Source organism: Coregonus lavaretus, assembly GCF_964263955.1.
Source record: "Coregonus lavaretus genome assembly, chromosome: 9".
NCBI lineage: Eukaryota > Metazoa > Chordata > Actinopteri > Salmoniformes > Salmonidae > Coregonus > Coregonus lavaretus.
Window position 1 is genome coordinate 40,760,553 of NC_139996.1, and position 7,571 is coordinate 40,768,123.

The 7,571-nt window shown below is 43.8% G+C and overlaps 1 pseudogene across 1 annotated transcript in view; it reads left to right on the forward strand.

Annotated features, from left to right (window-relative positions):
* Positions 1-7,571, forward strand: part of LOC311135355 (potassium voltage-gated channel subfamily KQT member 1-like) — a 256,411-nt pseudogene that overhangs the window by 159,676 nt on the left and 89,164 nt on the right. The window contains exon 15 of the transcript XR_014615409.1: positions 6,855-6,949. The product of XR_014615409.1 is annotated as a potassium voltage-gated channel subfamily KQT member 1-like (transcript). The remainder of the gene's footprint in view (positions 1-6,854; positions 6,950-7,571) is intronic.

Here is a 7,571-nt window from a genome sequence, read left to right on the forward strand (position 1 = left end):
ACACACATGCATGCATGTGCACGCACGCTCAAACACACATGCACACATGCTCCCCACCACATCACCAAACCTTGCACCCCGCTCCTCAAGCCTGTAGCCCAGGCTGACAGGGGAGGGAGGGGAAGCGTGTGTTTGTGCATCGGTGTGGAGGTCTATATTTGTTTACTGTATATGTGTAGGTATGGAGACTTGTGTTTCTGTGTGTATGATTGTGTAATGTATGTGTGTGTTTATGTATGCATGCTGTGAAGGTATGCAGGTCGGTTTTTCTATGTGGATGTGCTTGTGCATGTGAATGCCTGTTTGCGTATGTGCCTTCAAATGTGAGTGTGCCCATTAGCGCTGGGCGATATGGACAAAAATCTGTATCGCGGTAAATTGGCTGAATTGATGCGATAACAATATAGAACGATAACTTTATAACATTAATGAGCACCACAGTTATTTTTTTATGATCCTTTATACAACTACTGCTAGTTTGATGGTTGTAACCATCAATTGTCCCATAACAAATCACTCAAATTAGCAAACTTATTTCATTTCAAACTTCACATTTCTCTAGTATAGGCTACTTATGTCTGCGATAAGTGATTGGTATGGTCGGTGTTGATAATTTTCGGTTTATCGTCCCAGCTCTAGTGCCCTTGCATGCATGTGTGTGGATGGTGGTTCTCCTCCCCTCCTTATATGGCAGAGTCAGTCAGTCAGTCAGTGAGCCAGCCTTTGAAGTGTTGGGACACTGACTTAAAGGGCTGTTTATGCCCCAGACCAACCATAGACATTTCCCCTTCCCCTCCTCTCTCTATGGAAGCAATAGCCCCTGCTCTGCTCTGCTCTGGCCAGCTCCTTTGTTGAATAACCTCCTTAGCTTAGGTAACCTCCAACATCACCACTTTCCTAATGAAGGGGATTTTGTGAAGCTGAGGTCATAGCTTCTTTCTTTCTTTCTTTCACTCACAAACATATCATCATTAAGCGAGTTCTTTGACTCTTCTTTGACTTTCCATTGTTAAATAAGTAAGATAAAACTGTATTTCAAAAATTGGTTGGCCTATTCACCTGTGGATTGGTTGCTATTTACTGTATCTAGCCAGTCAAAGTATGCAAAGTGAAAAATCCAGTTCTGTACAAACATAATTGTTTCAATGACATGTACCATCATGTACCTGTTTATGTGCTGTTTTGCATAACTAAAGCTGCAGTAGAAGTGATTTACATGTAGTAGTAGTATTGTAGTACATTAGCAGATCCACTATTGACATGTCCTGACATTCATAAGAATGTAGCCTACTCTGTGAGTTAGCCCTTAGGAAATAATGAGTTAAAGGACAATTCCACATAAAAACTATCTTTTGGTATTTGTTTCATTAGTCCATTGTTGAAATAGTCCCAAAATGTCTTGCTTATCAGCACTGAAGGTTTCAAGATACAGTGTATGTAACTTTCAAAATACAGAAATCATCTGATGCATTTTTGGGTGGAGCTTTCCTTTAACACTCACACGGACATGAGCCGAAGTGCCTTTACTGTTTCTGTCAGCTGAACTCTGAGAGCAGGACTCAGGACCTACTGTAGTCTGGAGGTCTGTAGAGGTCTGTAGAGGTCTGTAGAGGTCTGTAGAGGTTTGTAGAGGTCTGTAGATGTTTGTAGCCTGCACCTGAGAACTAGACATTACCCACTAAAGCCTGTCCAACAATCATTTTATTGCTCTGCGTGTGTGTGTGTGCGCGCGTGTGTGTGCGCGTGTGTGTGCGTGTACGTGTGTTCTTAACTTGAGGTTTTCTTCCTGGTATTGTCCAAGCACAGGTTTCAGGGTTGTCAAAGTTAAACTGTTCCACTCTGTACGTGTTCAAACTGTGTGTGGTTCGAGCGTTCTCCCCTATCTGCAACGAGGTGCCTTTTCCACTTCTCCTCTGTAATAACACGTTGTGAAAGTGGGTTCATTAAATGTGGGTGGGGCTCTGGTCAAAATGATATATTCAGTCATTCTAGAGGCAATTTCCTTTGTTGTGTTTTCTCTCAACCATTTAGAAAGCAAACCACAAATTGTAGTACCTTTGGAATTACACAAGGGTGGTGGAGTGGTTTGTTTGTGTGTGTGTGCATGTGTGTGCCCGTATTTGTGTAATTGTGAGTGTATTCACGTGATACTAGCATGTGGTTGTGTGTGTATATTTATGTGTGTGTGGGATATAGAGAGTGAGAAACTGAGTACTCTACCACCCCATGCTAGTGTCAACCAGCCCTTTCCTCCAGTGTATCTGGAAGACAGAAATGTATGACAGATGTGGCAGGCTGCAGCAGGCTTTGTGCCCTACTGTTCCTCATTTCTGCTGTGGTGACATGGCACGGCACATAAATCACGGCCTCTCCTCTCTTTGTTGTCAGCTATTAAATACACATGCTTTCATGTGTTTACGTGCTCATTACCAGCCGGCCACGCTGAATGCAGTCTGCTATTGTTTCAAACATCTCAAACATAGTGTGATCAAGGCCTATTGATCGGTCCTGCTTGTCTCTGACGGGGGCTGCAGACACAAAGAAAACTGGAGCAGACAGCCAGAGAGAGATAGAGTGTTCAGTAACTAACCAACAACACACATCACCAGGAACTACACACAGCAGGATAGAGAGAGACTAGAGACAGACTCCTGCATGCAAACAACCTCTCTCTCTCTCTGATGATTCAACAACACACCAACTGAATTCGACATGAAAGGCAGTTACTGGCTCCCTGCTAATTAAACCCCTCTCATATTTCAAGTGTAATGTGGAGGGATAATCAGGGGCCTCTTCTGATTTGATACAGAAATATTGTGGGTGTCTGTTTCTTGCATTGATCAAAGACCCCTCTTAAAGCTGATCATTGACCACAGGCCTGTGCCTTTGCTGTGCTCTGACCATCGACCTGAAACTCTAGACTCTAAAGCCTCTTTCCCCTGATAGACTCCGTCCCCAGACATTATTACACTGTGTGCTCCTAGGAAGCACAGACAGGATATTAGACTGGCTCCAGCCAAGGAACAGCAGAGAGGAGGACTGTTGCTATTGACAACTATGACGTTTCTAAAGTAACCACCTGAAAAAAGCAACCAAAAAAGCTTTATTAAGAGAGAAACTTCCAAGTTCCAATGGAGGGCATGTGGCTATAATCTGTCCAGGATTTCAAAGGACCACACCAACTCATTTCTCCTCAACACTGTACCCAATTTAATTTGCCACAGTAGCCCTGGTGAAGAATGGTGAGTCTGTGGAAGACTGTAGCAGTCTTAAGCCTGGGTATTCACTGGAATAAACAACCATCCCCCTTGGCCCTGAAATCATACGGCACAGGACAATAAAAACAATATTGAAGTCTGTGTGTGGGAGATTAAATACTTGCTGACTCCAGAGGAGCCCTGGGATGCATTGTGTTGTGTGGCAAATGCTCTGGTCTGGTGAGAAGAGGGATAAATAAAATAAAGGAGAAAAGAGGAGAAGAGAAGATAAGAAGAATGGGATTAGCAGCAAGTGTTGTGAGTCATCAACCGGAGAGAGACATGTGGGAAAGCTGACATTCCAAAGGTTGCTGAGCGCCAAATGTGGTTGAGCGCCGCATCTGGGGCAGGCCGACTTTAAGTTGTGTAAAATATGTTATTATTTTATCACGGTCACTTGCTGAACATGTGTGTGCATTTGGGAAGCGAGGGGGGAAACAGTCCCATGATCAAAACTGCACGTGTTTTCTGTTTCCTACATGTGTGTTTCTTTCCCAATTATGTTCAATATACAACTCGCACTTGGGAAGAAGGAGGAGGGGGTGCATTTTTTTTTGTTTAAAGCCTCTGCTTTTTGTTTGGCATTGTTCGTGTGCATTTCCTCATATAGGCCCAGATCTGAGGCAGGGAAAAGCAGTCCCAGCAGTCTGCTTTGATCCATATGTTTTATGGCCCCTGTCAGTGTATTGTCTGTTAAGTCCTTTTGTTGTCCCTACCCTCTAATGAAGTCTTCAGACCGGGCTTGTTGACTCCACAAAGGCGGGAGGGTGTGCTTCTTCACAGAGAACCAGCTAGCCAGCTGTAGGGCTGGGACGCAGCAGTTATAACAAGTCTTGTCCCCCCATACATCCCCCCACAAAGGGCTGCTGCCTGCTGCCTTCAGAATGGAGCCATTCATTTGCTGTGGAACACTTCAGCAGAGAAGACCTTATCTCTCACCACAGTCACGCTCAGACCCCTGCAAAGTGTGACACACACACACACAGAGTTACGGGGGGATGTTTTGGGGATTTGGGACCACATTCAACTCCGTCTTCTGTCTCTCATTTGTTCCTGTGCCCATTTCTCATCTCTGTGGTATTTTACAAGGTGTCCCCTCTCTGAATTCCTTAAGAATGTTGTTGATTGTTAAAGAATCCGGTGGCGTCGCTCAGCGTTAATACGGCGTCTCTCGAGACACACTCCAAACGCCATCCCGCGGCTTGCCAGCCCCCTTGATGTCAGCGATAGGGCCGAAGGCTAAGGGTCACATGTTTTAAAACACACATAAAGTAAAAGCAGATATTTCAGCTCCGCTTTTAAGACAGAAAAAAATCCACATTGAATTGATTGCATTCTCTTTGATCTGTCAGCACAGCTAGTGTCAGAGAAGCAACAGACAGATATACATGGGTTCTCACTGAATGAGCATTATTCACAGTCATGCTACAGTTCTATCACAAATTACCTACATTTCAGAGACAACATAGTACAACATTTACATTTACGTCATTTAGCAGACGCTCTTATCCAGAGCGACTTACAAATTGGTGCATTCAATTGTGTGTAAAGTTTTGGGGTTAGTTTTGACAGTTTGAGTGAGTACGTCGTCAACTTATTCAGCCAGTTAGTTAGCTAGCTAGAATAGTTAGCATATTAGCTAGCCATTGCTCTCTGTCAACGAACCAACCCCTCCTCCCACGGTATGAAACACACAGAGAGAGCCACGCTAATGTTAACTAGTCACCCATGTCTTGAATTCCTTTTGAACGACTCTGGTTACCAGTATGTAAAAATAAAATTACAATAAATGTAGGTTATAACTTAGCCTTAGTAGCTACTGTTAGCTAGTTAAGTGTAAAGCTAGCTACTGAATCGATTTAGCCAGTTCGCGTCTGTCCCAATGGAGAGAAAGCGTCTCCAAACAATTACAGCTAGGTCGTTACAGCTATTGTTTAGTTAGCTATCCAGGTAGCAACAAGCTAGCTAAATTTCGAGTACAGTAGCTACTAACTACCTAACGTTAACTTTTCAGATAATGAGGTTATAAAAACAGCTGAATGGTAGGTAGCTAGCTGGCATAATTACAGGTACTCTTAAGCGTGAAATAACATTGGAAACAACTATCCACAGTTGCTAATAGTTACCAGTAGCTACCCGCTAGCTAGCTAGCTTTATTGGTCCAGGTAGTGGGTTAGCTAGCCTCGTGCTTCACCGGGCTCAGCCGAATACAATACATACCTACAATAAATACCTACAATAACTACCTAGATAAACTACCTACAATACCTAACTACAATACCTACCTACAATCTAAATACATGGTTTAAGCTTTACTCGACACCATATAAAGAAGAAGCCAAGCTTACCTCCCGCTTATAATAACAGTACAGAAATATGAAACCACTACATGAATGTTAAACTGTAAAATGAGAGGGCACACATTCTATACATGGACCAAAATAATCAGAACGGTTTTAGAATAGACTCTGAGGGCCTATTTGCAGATCTAGCTAGCAGGTCACCACTTCCTCTACTGCTCTGTGGTCGTCCTCTAGCCATGACCTCATGACCCATGGAAGTTGTCAGCAGTCGAACCGCACATAAACACCCACCCAAGTTTTGCCTTCACACACACATCTAAGTATCATACTCACACGTACACCCATGTATGGTCGTCTCATCCACAACAGTCACATTTGGCTCACAACAACATATTTTAGTTTTTTAACCAGATCTGTGTGCATCTTGTTGTGCTTTTCAGCTTAGACAGTGAAGCCAAGCGAACATCAACACATCATCCAAAGCACTTGCGTGATGGAAGACGTGGGTCTGTGCCCTTGTGGCTATAGCTAGTGTATAGTGTCTGCTGTTATGGTGCTTAGTTTAGTGCTGGTGGTTTTCCCATTTGTTGACACAGATGAGGCGAGTTGAGCCAGTGTGTGTGTTTTGCGTGTATGTGTGTGTGTGTGTGTGTTTGTGTGTGTGTGTGACTCAGATTACACAAGCTGTTTTGTTCTTCCAGATTCACAGAGGGACACAAATTCACAGTTTTTATTAATGTGGCGAAACTTACAGAGGAACAACAAGTTCATCAGAGTTCAACATCCATGAGTTGTATGAGAAACCTGTTTAGTTCCAGAGGATGAGATCATATGGTGTGTGTGTGTGTTTGAGAGTGTGTGTGTGTGTGTGTTCGTTCACACACGTGCGTGCATACGTTTGTGTGTGTGTGTTGGTGTCTTTTGTGGGTGTGTGTTTGTGTGTGTGTATGTGTGTGTGGTAGGGAGGGAGACTCTCCTAGCCCTCGAGGCCACATGTGTTTTGCCATTGCATGGGACACACATTCTGCATAAATGAATGCAGTACAAGCCGATTAGAATGGCAAGTTGTACAAATGTTCTGTTGTTTTCAGAGCAGAAAACAAGCCAGGTTGCATTTATAAGGAAATACAACTGAGACGGGGGAAACTTCTGCAGGCTTAACCCCTTGTGTGCTGGAACAAATCAAATCAATGTTTATTTGTCATATGCACAGGATACAGCGTCATGAACAATTAAATGCTTCTTGCCAGTTCTCCTCTCAACAGTGCAACCAAATGTTGTTTGTCTCCCTCAGGTTGTCTCACGCCCACAAAGCAGCAGTCAAAGTACTCCGGAGAATGAAGTACTTTGTGGCCAGACAGAAATTTCAGGTAAAAGACAGGGTGGAGGGTAGAGAGAATAGGCTCTGTAGAGTGTTGTGGTTGCTTAGGAAGGCGAGGGTTAGCACAAGGGCATGTTGTGCAGCTACAGGACTGGTGTGTGTGTGTGCGTGTGTGTGTGTGTACGCAATGTGTGGGTGCGTGCACAATGTATGTGTGTGTGTGATATGGTGTCTTTGCCTGCAACTTGCACCTGCATGTCTGTGTCTGGCCTGTCGTCAGTTCAGCCTCAGTATCATGGGAACCCTGTTAAACTCTGCCTCTGTGGCTAGAATCTCCCACTGCACAGCTGTAGGAGACTAGGCATCTACCACAGAATGGCCTCACGTGGCCTTTAGTCACTCTCTTTATGATCTGAATGTAGTTGTAGTCTCCAACAAACCCAGGCCACTGTTTCAGTCTTCACGTTCAACCATCTTCTCATTACTTCATTATTGCTCTGTAAAAAAAAAAGATCCCACCATACTGGCTAATCATGTTTTATTGGATAATGCAACCTCAGTCACAAGATAGCATTCTCCTCACACAAAACAACTCACCCAACACAACAAGTGAAAGCCTACTGAACAAGCCCTCTTCCCTTGGCTTCCTCATCGTGAATATACACTGCAATAACAAAGCATTGTGTTCAC